Raw genomic sequence first — 15,744 nt, 5'->3', positions numbered from 1 at the left:
ATAATTTCTTATTTGCTTTATCTTCTAACACACAGATGTAAAATCTACCTACTGCACTGCTACTAACAATTTTGATTAGGAAAAACATTCGAAAACCCTGTTTGCACATTTTCCTCTAAATATATTCTACTAGTCAGGTAACATTGAAATATTGTGTTTTAAAATCTCTTTGAATGTGTCATTTAACTGAATACATATTTAGGTTTATTTTTGGCTTTCTTGTGGCTCAGCTGGTAAAGAATCTGCTTGCAATGCAGGAGACCTGGGTTCGATCCCTGGGTGGGGAAGATCCCCTGGAGAAGGGAAAGGCTACCCACTTCAGTATTCTGGCCTGGAGAATTCCATGGACAGTATTGTCCATAGGGTCTCAAAGAGTTGGACATGACTGACTGACTTTCACTTTTATTTTTAGTTGATATTGATTAATTTAATATTTTTAGTATTGGGAGGATATTGCTATAGTTTCTAACTCAAATATTTAAAACATATGTTCAAGGAATTCAAGCTTCTTTCCCTGTTCACTCTATTTTGTCTCTTCTCCTATAAGCTTACTGAAAAATCTATGATCTGTTCTTCCATTATTTGTTTTTAAAATATTTGTTGAATATATAAAACTTTTAAGCTGGTTTTAACATGCTTTTGTCATAACTTAAACTCTTTCTTAGTTCCTTTCACAACAAGATATCCCTGGCTTCTTTTGTGCTGTCCCTACACCAATCTTGAAATCAGTCATTTCTCCAAATATCCTTGGTTTCTTGGGGTAGAGAATGGCATTTATAAATCAAGATATGAGGGCTAGGTATGCTCACTTGTTAGTTTTGAGGTGTCACTGTCTCTAGCCTGTCTTGGTGAACAGAGCTGGGGTATATATATATATACATATATATACATATATATATACATATTTATATCTGTATTTATTTCTATAGTTATCTATCTATATTGAATTCCATAGATGTCCAATAGTACTTCCAATTTCAATCCAAATACCACAAGATTCACTTTAGTTTTCTCCCTTTGGATGTTTGCAATTATTTTCTCTGACAGTGAGAAACCAGCCTTTCCTTATTGTTAATAGGTTTACTCACTTTGTTTTTTGTTTGTCTATAACCAATACCACATTACTGCTGTTGCCTCTCCTACCTATATGACTGTCTTCCTTATCCCGCCTGTCTCTACGTGGGGCCACCTTGCTGTGAGGAAGCTGTTCTTATTCTGCGTGTGTTGGGATTCCCCGTGCTAAGCCACTTGCCCGGACCTCTTGTACATCCTGCTCAGCACACCTAGGTTCAGAAACTCTGGGCTGGTCACTCCTTTCCCCTCTCCTGCGGATGTCATCGTCACGGTCCTCAGGCTGACGCTTGTGTCAGGTCACCGTTTCCCCTTTCTCACCACTGTGCCGATGCCTACATTGCTTAGTTCCATCGAATGCCTTTTGGAGTGAGTTGTTTGGATAGGGAAGCGAAGTGAAGAAATAAAACGAGAAAGAGGAGAAGGGGAAAGTGGAGAACTGACATTAGGCTATTTTTAAAAGAAATGTTTCTTGTAGCGCTGTCATGCATATCCTCCATGTTGACATTCAACGTGTGCCAATTTTATGTGGAATGTAACTTGAGGGTTTTCTGTACATTATTTTGTTAGATATGATACATTGAAATTTTGAGCTGTAAATATAGTTACCTATAGAAACATCAGCTGAAAAACATTATACAGAAAGTTATGTATGTTTTATAAAGTTTGAGTATTAAAAACCATGTGGCATTCTACTAGGAAAATATTAACTAGGGAGATGGCCAAACTGCACAGCAAAAAAATAAAACTCCTTGACCAAATGGAATGTTATTTAAGATATATTAAGATGGGCAATAATAGGCAGTCTATTTACTAATCACCTCATTAATAGATTTTAAGAGAAATCTCATGTCGTCTTAGATGATGAAAAGACATTGGATAAAATCTGTTCTTGACCAAAAAAAAACCCCACAATTTTTAATATAGAAATATATTTATCTCATACCAAATACCAGCATCATGATTATTGGTGAAATACTATAAAAATTTCTACTAACATCAGGGCTAAAGAAGGATACCCACTAATTCCCAGATGTTAAACGTTTTGCTCAGGAAATACAAATACAAACAGACAGTAAAAAGATGCAGAATATGTACAGATAGAAAGCATAAGAATATAATTATCTGCAGATGTTATAATTGTCTACTTGAAAATCTAAGATAATTAACCAAAAAGACTGTAAATAAAAATAATTCAATAAGGTGTCATATATAAAATTAATATACCAAAATCTGTTGCCATTCTATAGATAAACAAAGTCCGTAAGAAAAATAATGATGGTTAAAAAGATCCCTTTTATAATAGCAACAACAAAAACAGTACAATTATAGTAATAAATTTAACAAGGAATGTTCAAGAAGAAAATTTATAAACTTTATTGACAGTTGTAAAAGATATTTCAAACAAATGAGAAAGCTTTTTTACCTTCTGTTTGCATAGGGCTACTCACTCACAAAGTTCTTTTTCTCTCAAATTAATATAAATAAAATGTTAGCCCCCACAAACATCAGCAGGACTTATTTTAAGACCTAACTTATGTGATTCTGAAACTCATGGAAAAATTAAGAAAAAGATATATCCAGGAAAAACTTGAAAAAGAGATGTCACAGGGGAAAATTTTGGTATGAATCACTAATATATGAATAGACTGATTAATGAAACAGAAAAATGAGTCCAGAAAGAGATTCAAATACTCTGCAATTTTAGTATATGTTAGAGATGAATTGCATCCAACAGTGGAGAAAACAAGTTATTTTGTAAATGGTTTTAGGACAACTGAATAAATTTGCAGAAAAACATTATTTTCTTCTTACTCTGAAGAAAGTTCTGTTAGATCAAACACTAAAATAAAAAAAATGAAACATGAAAGTTACAGAAGATAATATAATATAAGAGTTATATTTATTAGAGTAGAAGATTTCTTAAATGCTACAAAAATCCTAGAGACACTCATATCAGAGTGATAAACTAGGTTTCATAAAAATTTAAGAAGCAAACTCAACAACAACAAAAACTTAAGTCAAATGACAATTGATCACCTGAGATATGTCCTATGAATATCAGGTACAGAATGTGAATTTTTATAATGCTTAAATTATACCTAGAAATGAATAGAGAATGACTGACAATGAGGCTCCATAGAGGCTGCAAAGATTATGTACTGCATGAATCCAGAGAGGTCATTCATATGGAAGTGAATGTTACACATCTACTTAAGGCAGCCTTAGTCAGCTGCACAGTGGAAGTAGGGTTAAAGAAAAGCAACAAAATAATACACCAGGCATAACTGTCTTGAAAAAATTTTAGGTTGTTCATTTAAAAACTGAAAATTGACTTTAAAATGGGTTACTGTTTTTTAAAAATTTATTTTCTCAGCAAAATTGTACAGAAAACAGTTGACTAACAGACATAGATGGGACTTCTATTGCTGTCCAGTGTGTAACACTTTGCCTTCCAATGCAAGGAGTGTGGATTCCATCCTAACCAGGGAGATGGGATCTCATATGCCTTTTGGCCAAACAACCAGAAGATAAAATGGAAACAATATTGTAACAGTATTGTATTTTCAATAAAGATTTTAAAAGTGGTCCACTTGCAAAAAAAGAGAAATAGTTACTTTCATATATTATTTGAGGAATGCAAATTGGCTCAAGTTCTATGAGTCAGTTTGACAAATATTTATTAAAAATGATATGTGAATATTGAAATTTTTCCTTTTAAATTAATTTTATTTATTGAAATATAGTTGAGTATGAAAAGGCAAAAAGATAGGACACTGAAAGATGAACTCCCCAGGTCTGTAGGTGCCAAATATGCTACTGGAGAAGAGTGGAGAAATAACTCCAGAAAGAATGAAGAGATGGAGCCAAAGCAAAAACAACTCCTAGTTGTGGATATGACTGGTGGTGGAAGTAAAGTCTGATGCTGTAAACAGCAATATTATGTAGGAACTTGGAATGTTAGATCCATGAATCAAGGCAAATTCACTTCAGTTCAGTTCAGTTGCTCAGTTGTGTCCTACTCTTTGCAACCCCATGAACCACAGCACACCAGGCCACCCTGTCCATCACCAACTCCTGGAGTTTACCCAAACTCATGTCTGTTGAGTTGGTAATACCATCTAACTATCTCATCCTTCTCCTCCTGGCCTCAAGCTTTCCCAGCATCAGGGTCTTTTCCAATGGGTCAGCTCTTCGCATCAGGTGGCCAAAGTATTGGAGTTTAAGCTTCAACATTAGTCCTTCCAGTGAACACCCAGGACTGATTTCATTTAGGATGGACTGGTTGGATCTCCTTGCAGTCCAAGGGACTCTCAAGAGTCTTCTCCAACACCACAATTCAAAAGCATCAATTCTTTGGCAGTCAGCTTTCTTTATAGTCCAACTCTCACATCCATACGTGACTACTGGAAAAACCATAACCTTAACTAGATGGGCCTTTGTTGACAAAGTAATGTCTCTACATTTTAATATGCTGTCTAGTTTGGCCATAACTTTCCTTCCAAGGAGTAAGCTTTTAATTTCATGGCTGCAATCACCATCTGCAGTGATTTTGGAGCCCCCCAAAATAAAGCCAGCCACTGTTTCCACTGTTTCCCCATCTATTTGCCACGAAGTGATGGGACCAGGTGCCATTATCTTAGTTTTCTGAATGTTGACTTTAAGCCAACTTTTTCACTCTCTTCTTTCACTTTCATCAAGAGGCTCTTTAGTTCTTCTTCACTTTCCGCCATAAGGTCGGTGTCATCTGCCTATTTGAGGCTATTGATATTTCTCCCAGCAATCTTGATTCCAGCTTGTGCTTCTTCCAGCCCAGCATTTCTCATGATGTACTCCGCATATAAGTTAAATAAGCAAGGTGACAATATACAGCCTTGACGTACTCCTTTTCTTATTTGGAACCAGTCTGTTGTTCCATGTGCAGTTCAAACTGTTGTTTCCTGACTTGCATATGGGTTTCTCAAGAGGTGGGTCGGGTGGTCTGGTATTCCCATCTCCTTCAGAATTTTCCACAGTTTATTGTGATTCACACAGTCAAAGGCTTTGGCTTAGTCAAATTGAAAATAGTCAAACAGGAGATGTCAAGAGTGGATATTGACATTTTAGAAATCAATGAAATAAAATGGACTGAAATCGGTGAATTTAACTCAGATGACCATTATATCTACTACTGTGGGCAAGACCCTTAGAACAAATGGAGTAGCCGTCATAGTCAACAAAAGAATCTGAAATGCAGTACTTGGATGCAGTCTCAAAAATGAAGAATGATCTCTGTTTATTTCCAAGGCAAACCATTCAATATCACAGTAATCCAAGTCTATGCCCCAATCAATAAAGCTGAAGAAGCTGAAGTTGAATGGTTCTATGAAGACCTACAAGACCTTCTAGAACTAACACCCAAAAAATATGTCCTATTCTTTATAGGGGTCTGGAATGCAAAAGTAAGAAGTCAAGAAATACCTGGAATAACAGGCAAATTTGGCCTTGGAGTACAGAATGAAGCAGGGCAAAGGCCAATAGAGTTTTGTCAAGAGAATGAACTGGTCACAGGAAACACCGTCTTCCAACAACACAAGAGAAGACTCTACATATGGATATCACCAGATGGTCAATACAGAAATCAGATTGATTATATTCTTTGCAGCCAAAGATGGAGCAGCTCTCTACAGTCAGCAAAAACATGACCGGGAGCAAACTGTGGCTCAGATTATGAACTCCCTATTGCCAAATTCAGACTTAAATAGAAGAAAGTAGGGAAAAACACTAAACCATTCAGGTAAGACCTAAATCAAATTTCTTATCATTATACAGTGGAAATGAAAAATAGATTCAAGGGATTAGATTTGATAGACAGAGTGCCTGAAGAACCATAGATGGACATTTGTGACATTGTAAGGAGGCAGTTATCAAGACCACCCCCAAGAAAAATAAATATAAAAAGGCAAAGTTGTTGTCTGAGGAGGCCTTTCAAATACCTGTGAAAAGAAGAAAAGTGAAAGGCAAGGGAGAAAAGGAAAGACATACCTATTTGAATGCAGAGTTCCAAAGAATAGCAAGGAGAGATAAGAAAGCCTTCCTCAGTGATCAATGCAAAGAAATAGAGGAAACCAATAGAATGGGGAAAGACTAGAGATCTTTTCAACAAAATTAGAGATACCAAGAGAACATTTCATGCAAAGATGGGCACAATAAATGACAAAAATTGTATGGACCTAACAGAAGCAGAAGATATTAAGAAGAGGTGGCAAGAATACACAGAAGAACTATACCAAAAACAGATCTTTATGACACAGATAACCACGATGGTATGATCACTCACCTAAAACCAGACATCCTGGAATTCAAAGTTAAGCGGGCCTTAGGAAGCATCACTACGAAGAAAGCTAGTGGAGGTGATGCAATTCCAGTTGAGCTATTTCAAATCCTAAAAGATGATGCTATGAAAGTGTTGCACTCAATATGCCAGTTAATTTGGAAAACTCAGCAGTGGCCACAGGATTGGAAATGGTCAGTTTTGACTCCAATTCCAAAGAAAGGCAATGCCAAAGAATGCTCAAACTACTGCACAATTGCACTCATCTCACACACTAGCAAAGTAATGCTCAAAATTATCCAAGCAGTCTTCAACAGTGTGTGAACCATGAACTTCCAGATGTTCAAGCTGGTTTTAGAAAAGGCAGAGGAACCAGGGATTATATTGCCAACATCTGTTGGGTCTCAAAAAAGCAAGAGAGTTCCAGAAAAACATCTAATTCTGTATATTGACTACACCAAAGCCTTTGATTGTGTGGATAAGCAAACTGTGGACAATTCTTCAAGAGACGGGAATACCAGACCACCTGACCTGCCTCCTGATAAATCTGTAGGCCAGTAAAGAAGCAACAGTTAGAACTGGACATGGAACAACAGACTGGTTTCAAATTAGGAAAGACATCCGTCAAGGCTGTATATTGTTACCCTGGTTATTCAATTTATATGCGGAGTACATCATGAGAAATGCTGGACTGTATGAAGCAAAAGCTGGAATCACGATTGCCAGGAGAAATATCAATAACCTCAGATAGGCAGATGACACCAACCTTATGGCAGAAAGTGAAGAAGAACTAAAGAGCCTCTTGATGAAAGTGAAAGAAGAGAGTGAAAAAGTTGGCTTAAAACTCAACATTCAAAAAATGAAGGTCATGGCGTCTGGTCCTATCACTCAATGGCAAATAGGTAAACAATGGAAACAATGACAGACTTTATTTTTGGGGGCTCTAAAATCACTGCAGATGGTAACCACAGCCATGTAATTAAAAGATGCTTGCTCCTTGGAAGAAAAGTTATGACCAACCTAGACAACATATTAAAAAGCAGAGACATTACTTTGTCAACAAAGATCTGTCTAGTCACAGCTATGGTTTTTCCAGTAGTCGTGTATGGATTGAGATCTGGACTATAAAGAAAACTGAGTGCCAGAGAACTGATACTTTTGAACTGTGGTGTTGGAGAAGACTCTTGAGAGTCCCTTGGACTGCAAGGAGATCAACCAGTCCATCCTAAAAGAATTCAGTGCTGAATATTCATTGGAAGAACTGATGCTGAAGCTGAAGCTCCCATATTTTGGCCACTTGATTTGAAGAGCTGACTCATTTGAAAGACCCTGATATAACCTAACTGTACACCTAAAGCAACTAGAGAAGGAAGAAATGAAGAACCCCAGGGTTAGTAGAAGGAAAGAAATCTTAAAAATTAGGGCAGAAACAAATGCAAAAGAAACTAAAGAGACCATAGCAAAAATCAACAAAGCTAAAAGCTGGTTTTTTGAAAAAATAAACAAAATTGACAAACCATTAGCAAGACTCATTAAGAAACAAAGGGAGAAGAACCAAATTAACAAAATTAGAAATGAAAATGCAGAGATCACAACAGACAACACTGAAATACAAAGGATCATAAGAGACTACTACCAGCAGCTCTATGCCAATAAAACGGACAACTTGGAAGAAATGGACAAGTTCTTAGAGAAGTATAACTTTCCAAAACTGAACCAGGAAGAAATAGAAGATCTTAACAAACCCATCACAAGCAAGGAAATTGAAACTGTAATGAGAAATCTTCCAGCAAACAAAAGCCCAGGACCTGATGGCTTCAGAGCTGAATTCTACCAAAAATTTAGAGAAGAGCTAACACCTATCTTACTCAAAATCTTCCAGAAAATTGCAGAAGAAGGTAAACTTCCAAACTCATTCTATGAGGCCACCATCACCCTAATTCCAAAACCAGACAAAGATGCCACAAAAAAAGAAAACTACAGGCCAATATCACTGATGAACATAGATGCAAAAATCCTTAACAAAATTCTAGCAAACAGAATCCAACAATATATTAAAAAAATCATACATCATGACCAAGTGGGCTTTATCCCAGGAATGCAAGGATTCTTTAATATCTGCAAGTCAATCAATGTAATACACCACATTAAGAAATTGAAAGATAAAAACCATATGATTATCTCAATAGATGCAGAAAAAGCCTTTGACAAAATTCAACATCCATTTATGATTAAAACTCTCCAGAAAGCAGGAATAGAAGGAACATACCTCAACATAATAAAAGCTATATATGACAAACCCACAGCAAGCATCACCCTCAATGGTGAACAACTGAAAGCATTTCCCCTGAAATCAGGAACAAGACAAGGGTGCCCACTCTCACCACTACTATTCAGCATAGTTTTGGAAGTGTTGGCCACAGCAATCAGGGCAGAAAAAGAAGTAAAAGGAATCCAGATAGGAAAAGAAGAAGTGAAACTCTCTCTGTTTGCAGATGACATGATCCTCTACATAGAAAACCCTAAAGACTCTACCAGAAAATTATTAGAGCTAATCAATGAATACAGTAAAGTTGCAGGATATAAAATTAACACACAGAAATCTCTTGCATTCCTATACACTAACAATGAGAAAACAGAAAGAGAAATTAAGGAAACAATACCATTCACCATTGCAACAAAAAGAATAAAATACTTAGGAGTATATCTACCTAAAGAAACAAAAGACCTATACATAGAAAACTATAAAACACTGATGAAAGAAATCAAAGAGGACACAAACAGATGGAGAAATATACCGTGTTCATGGATTGGAAGAATCAATATTGTCAAAATGACTATACCACCCAAAGCAATCTATAGATTCAATGCAATCCCTATCAAACTACCAAGGGTATTTTTCACAGAACTAGAACAAATAATTTCACAATTTGTATGGAAATACAAAAAACCTCGAATAGCCAAAGTAACCTTGAGAAAGAAGAATGGAACTGGAGGAATCAACCTGCCTGACTTCAGACTATACTACAAAGCCACAGTCATCAAGACAGTATGGTACTGGCACAAAGACAGAAATATAGATCAATGGAACAGAATAGAAAGCCCAGAGATAAATCCATGAACCTATGGTCACCTTATCTTCGACAAAGGAGGCAAGGATATACAATGGAAAAAAGACAACCTCTTTAACAAGTGGTGCTGGGAAAACGGGTCAACCACCTGTAAAAGAATGAAACTAGAACACTTTCTAACACCATACACAAAAATAAACTCAAAATGGATTAAAGATCTAAATGTAAGACCAGAAACTGTAAAACTCCTAGAGGAGAACATAGGCAAAACACTCTCCGACATAAGTCACAGCAGGATCCTCTATGACCCACATCCCAGAATTTTAGAAACAAAAGCAAAAATAAACAAATGGGACCTAATGAAACTTAAAAACTTTTGCACAACAAAGGAAACTATAAGCAAGGTGAAAAGACAGCCCTCAGATTGGGAGAAAATAATAGCAAACGAAGCAACAGACAAAGGATTAATCTCAAAAATATACAAGCAACTCCTCCAGCTCAACTCCAGAAAAACAAATGACCCAATCAAAAAATGGGCCAAAGAACTAAACAGACATTTCTCCAAGGAAGACATACAGATGGCACAAAAACACATGAAAAGATGCTCAACATCACTCATTATCAGAGAAATGCAAATCAAAACCACAATGAGATACCATTACACGCCAGTCAGGATGGCTGCTATCCAAAAGTCTACAAGCAATAAATGCTGGAGAGGGTGTGGAGAAAAGGGAACCCTCTTACACTGTTGGTGGGAATGCAAATTAGTACAGCCACTATGGAAAACAGTGTGGAGATTTCTTAAAAAACTGGAACTAGAACTGCCATATGACCCAGCAATCCCACTTCTGGGCATACACACTGAGGAAACCAGATCTGAAAGAGACACGTGCACCCCAATGTTCATCACAGCACTGTTTATAATAGCCAGGACATGGAAGCAACCTAGATGCCCATCAGCAGACGAATGGATGAGGAAGCTGTGGTACATACACACCATGGAATATTACTCAGCCATTAAAAAGAATTCGTTTGAATCAGTTCTAATGAGATGGATGAAACTGGAGCCCATTATACAGAGCGAAGTAAGCCAGAAAGATAAAGACCATTACAGTATACTAACACATATATATGGAATTTAGAAAGATGGTAACGATAACCCTATATGCAAAACAGAAAAAGAGACTCAGATGTATAGAACAGACTTGTGGACTCTGGGAGAAGTTGAGGGTGGGATGTTTCAAGAGAACAGCATCGAAACATGTATATTATCTAGGGTGAAACAGATCACCAGCCCAGTTTGGATGCATGAGACAAGTGCTCAGGCCTGGTGCACTGGGAAGACCCAGAGGGATCGAGTGGAGAGGGAGGTGGGAGGGGGGACCAGGATGGGGAATACATGTAAATCCATGGCTAATTCATTTCAATGTATGACAAAAACCACTGCAATGATGTAAAGTAATTAGCCTCCAACTAATAAAAATAAATGGGGGGAAAAAAAAAAGAAAGACCCTGATGCTGGGAAAGATTGAAGGTGGAAGAAGAAGGGGACAACAGAGAATGAGATGGTCGGGTGACATCACCAACTCAGTGGGCATTAGTTTAAGTAAGCTCTGGGAATTGGTGATGGACAGGGAAGCCTGTAGTGCTGCAGTCCATGGGGTCACAAAGAGTCGGACAGGACTGAGCAACTGAGCTGAACTGATAGTTGACTTATATTAATTTTAGGTGTACAGCATAGTGATTTGATATCTTTATAGATTACACATCTAACAAAGCTATTATAAAACATTGACTATTTTCCCTGTGTGTATGTTATATCTCTGTGACTTATGTATTTTATAACTATCTGTTTTTACGTCTTAAGCCCCTTCACCTATTTCACCCCTCCTCCCATCTCTCTCCCCTTTGGTAGTCACTAGTTTGTTTTCTGTTTCTGTAAATCTGTTTGTGTTTTTTCACAGTTCATTTGTTTTCTTTAGATTCTGCATATAAGTGAAAATATCTGTCTTTAATTTACTAAGTATAATACCCTCCAGGTTCATCCATGTTGTTGCAGATGGTAAGATTTCATTCTTTTTTATATCTGAGTAATATACTATTAATATATGTATATGCCACATCTATTTCATGTGTTGATGTCCACTTAGCTTGCTTCCATATCTTGGTTATTGAAAATAATTCCATTCCTAGGTACTCATTCAAAGAAAATAAAAACACTAATTTGAAAATATAGATGCACCCCAGTGCTCATAGCAACAATCTGTGTAAATATCTTTTGATTCAGCAATCCTGTTTGTAAGAATTTATCCCACAAGTATATTTATATATGTCCAAAATGACATCCATTCAAAGATGCATTACATTATGGTCTGTAATAGCACAGAATGAGGACATCTTAAATATTTATCGACAAGGATTGATAGATAAATTAATGAGAATACTATGACTATTAGATGAAATATTATATGGCACAAAAGAGTGAATTGTCTCTGTAGGTATTAATATGAAATAATTTTTTATTTATCTCTTCATGCATGTATCTGTAGCTATCAATCTATCTACCTACCTATCATCAATCTATTACTTATCTATTATCTATTCCTATTTTTCTATTTTCTATGTATATGTAAGTGACAAAAGATTTAGAATAGGAAAGTCATCATTCATATGTGTGTGTTTCTCTATTTGTATCTATGCATTGAGTATCTTCAGCAGGCTATACTAAAAACTGGAAGCATCAACTGCCTCTAGGAAAGATGACTAACTGGCTGAGACATACATATCTATTTCATGGTATACATTTTTTTCCCTTTGCTTTTTTACCCATGTGTGTATGATATGTATTGAAACTAGTTAAATAAAAATATAAACAAATTCTTGCTTATGATTTCATTTATTTCAATTGCATACTTTAGATGTAAAGATGCAGAATGAGAAGCTTCTGAGTGACAGAGGTAAAACATTCAGTAGATGTGTTTATCAAGAATTATCAAATAAATGCAACAAAGTGTTAGAGAAAATCTATCTGAACCTCAAAGTAACACCTTATACACAATAGAGGATGTCATGTTAAATATTTTCAGCCCCTATTAGAAATTAGCATGTAATGTTTATTGTTGTTCAGTTGCTCAGTTGTGTCTGACTTTGCAACCCCATGGACTGCAGCACACCAGGCTTCCCTGTCCTTCACCATCTCTTGGAGCTTGCTCAAACTCTTATCCATTGAGTCGGTGATGCCACTCAACCATCTCTTCCTCTGTTGTCCTCTTCTCCTCCTGACTTCAATCTTTCCCAGCATCAGGGGTCTTTTCTAATGAAACCATGTAGTGATAGCTCTTTCTAAATAAAAAAGAGTAAAGTAACAATATTGATTGGAAATAAATTTAAACAAAAACAACCAAATGTGGCCTAAACCATACAAATGGCAAGAGTCCCAAGGAGAAGACTGAGATTATGCTATTAACTTTGTTTCCTCTCTGTGCTTTCAGAACATCTGTTAGAGAACATACTTTTCTTTTTATTTTATTATATTATAATTTGTTTTTTACTGGAATTAGTTTTTGTGGATTGAAACTCTGCTCTGCCAGTTACTAGGTACACGAACTTTCAGAGTTTTCTCAACCTCCTTAAGCCTCAGTTGCCTCATGTATAATATGGTGAAAATAATAGACCTTGCCTCTAGAGTAAATGTATGTAAAATTTAGATTTATATAAAATATAATAAGTATGATAATAAACTATCAATATGTTTGCTTCCTTGCTCTCTTTACTTCTTTTCCTATCTTTGAATGTTTCTTTTACTTATGTGTTGTTTTCTATATTCCTTCTTTCCTCCCTTCCTTCCTTCTTTTTTCCCTTTCTCTTCATGTATTTATTTACCTCTCTCCTACATTATCCAAATATATTTTGGAATAGTCCACAAATCACAGGGTACAGCCATTGTAGCCTAGTTAGCTCATTGCCATCTCTTATGATAGGCTTTGTGAGGGTAGGATCAGCTCTGAAGCTCTTCTGTATTGTTCTGGGTTCCAGAGCCCTGTGTCTTCACTGCTTCACTCACTTGAGTCACCCTTTCTGACACACTGGGGCCCTCTGGCCACACTCCCCTGCCTTTTCACTCTAGCAGCAGCCAGTTCCCAGGCTACTTTGTCTCCCAGTGGTCATCAGTCTGACTGCAACCCAACTTTTCACTGATGTTTCACAGCTGGATATTCCTGCCTTGCCTCAGAGCAAATTCACATAAAAGGGGTCATTAGAGGCTGAGAAGGAGCACACACTATAGAGAAATTTTAATACTTAACACAAGTAAGACATTATTTAATTCTCCCATTTATACTCCAGAAAACAACTCCTTTATAGCAGTCATTCATATCCAGCAACACTGTCACTACCTATCTTTTGACACAGTTCAAGCCCCAACAACTTAAGTCTTTTCTTATCCACAGTATGTCAAAGATGGCAAAACTTCCTCCCATTCTGCTAAAGGCTGGTGTTTCTGCCTTCCCCAGGGCCAATCACATAATTTGTGTCCACTTAGATCTCAGAATTCACTCACATGGTACTATGGCGAGCATGCCCAAACCACACGGTTCAGAAGTTAGGCATCTCTGCTGCTGCTGCTGCTAAGTTGCTTCAGTTGTGTCCGACTCTGTGAGACCCCATGGATGGCAGCCCACCAGTCTCCTCTGTCCCTGGGATTCTCCAGGCATGAATACTGGAGTGGGTTGTCATTTCCTTCCCCAATGCATGAATACATGCTAAGTCACTTCAGTATGTCCAACTCTGTGCCACCCTATGGACAGCAGCCCACCAGGCTCCTCTGTCCACAGGATTCTCTAGGCAAGAATAAGGATGCTGCTTTCTCTAGAAGTTCGTGTCTGTGGAAAGTGCCTGATCTGTATGATTTCTGCTGAAAGCCTCAGAGGATGCAATCATGGGAGGCACAACAAATGAAGAAGTGTTTCAGAGCAAGGACAAGCTGCTGAACCAGACCAGCCTGGGATGAAAGCGGACTCCTGCTTTCTGCAGAGAGGAATAGGAGCAGGGCCCTTTGACTGGAGGATGAAAAAAGCCATGTAATGAGGAAATTACCAGTTCTCCAGTTCTGGTGATGGGACCCAGAGGATATTAAAAGCTGAAAATGACTACATTTTTAGACAGAGTGTATTCAGCTGAACTTTTCTAAGTTAGGGAAACAGAAAATAGATAACATTTTGTGCATCATCTTTATCTCATTTACTTAAAACCAAGTAATACAGGACTAAAAATTAATTAGAAGAGTAAACTTACTGTGATGAAAACCATGTAATAGATTTCTAGACCAAATATTAAAAATAAACTGCATTATATGGGCTAAATATTTTTTACTACAGAGAATAATGAATTTTAAAGAAATGGTTCCTGTAAGAGTGGCAAGAATTCAAGGATGTTGAAAGCAACACCTGGTGATCTTTTTAATTTCCTTCTTAAAAGTTGTTTCTCAGTGCATGACCCTACTATCAGGTGAGTGGCTGTATTATCACTCAAATTAGTGTCTTTAAATTAATTAGCTGGAGTCAGTGTTTTACAGCCCCATTAGGATTCTAACTAGTTTATCTTCAAATAGTTGTATTTTTAATGTTTAATTAATGGATAAACAACACTAGTAAATAATTTAGTAATATACTCTGAGTCAAAGATGAAAAAAAAATCACAGACTTCAAACAATTAAATCACATTTTTATTTACTTATTCTTATTTGCTATGTGTATGTCAGAGAATTCTCTGAGATAATGTCTGTTAGAAATATGTCAACTCTTGTGTGGCCATCAGACCCTATTTAGATGGTTTCACTTGTCCTCAGTGCTATACTTTTTTCTTCATCTCCAAAAAGACTGTTCTTTGAGAACTGTATTCTCTCAGCCCACACTTACCCTGCCAGTTCCTTGTCTGACTCACTATTGTCACACTTGTGATGTACTGACAGGCTACCTGCTGGCTCTCTGAAAAATGGGGAAGATTCTATCCTGTTTAACACTTAAGTGATCCATGAGCACTTTATGTATTACAGTCATTTTTTTTCCCTTTATTTTTATTAGTTGGAGGCTAATTACTTTACAATATTATAGTGGTTTTTGTCATACATTGACATGAATCAGCCATGGATTTACATGTATTCCCCATCCCCAGTGATACCGGCACCTGATTAGAAAGCATTCTTTTGATACGATAGTTAGGCATGCCCACTGTCATTCCCTTCTCTCATCAGTCTCAACAGTGGGCAGTTTCATATCATATGACTTGTGC

Source organism: Odocoileus virginianus, chromosome 4 (genome assembly GCF_023699985.2).
Source record: "Odocoileus virginianus isolate 20LAN1187 ecotype Illinois chromosome 4, Ovbor_1.2, whole genome shotgun sequence".
In the NCBI taxonomy this organism is placed as follows: Eukaryota; Metazoa; Chordata; class Mammalia; order Artiodactyla; family Cervidae; genus Odocoileus; species Odocoileus virginianus.
Note: the sequence above shows the minus strand (reverse complement) of the source record.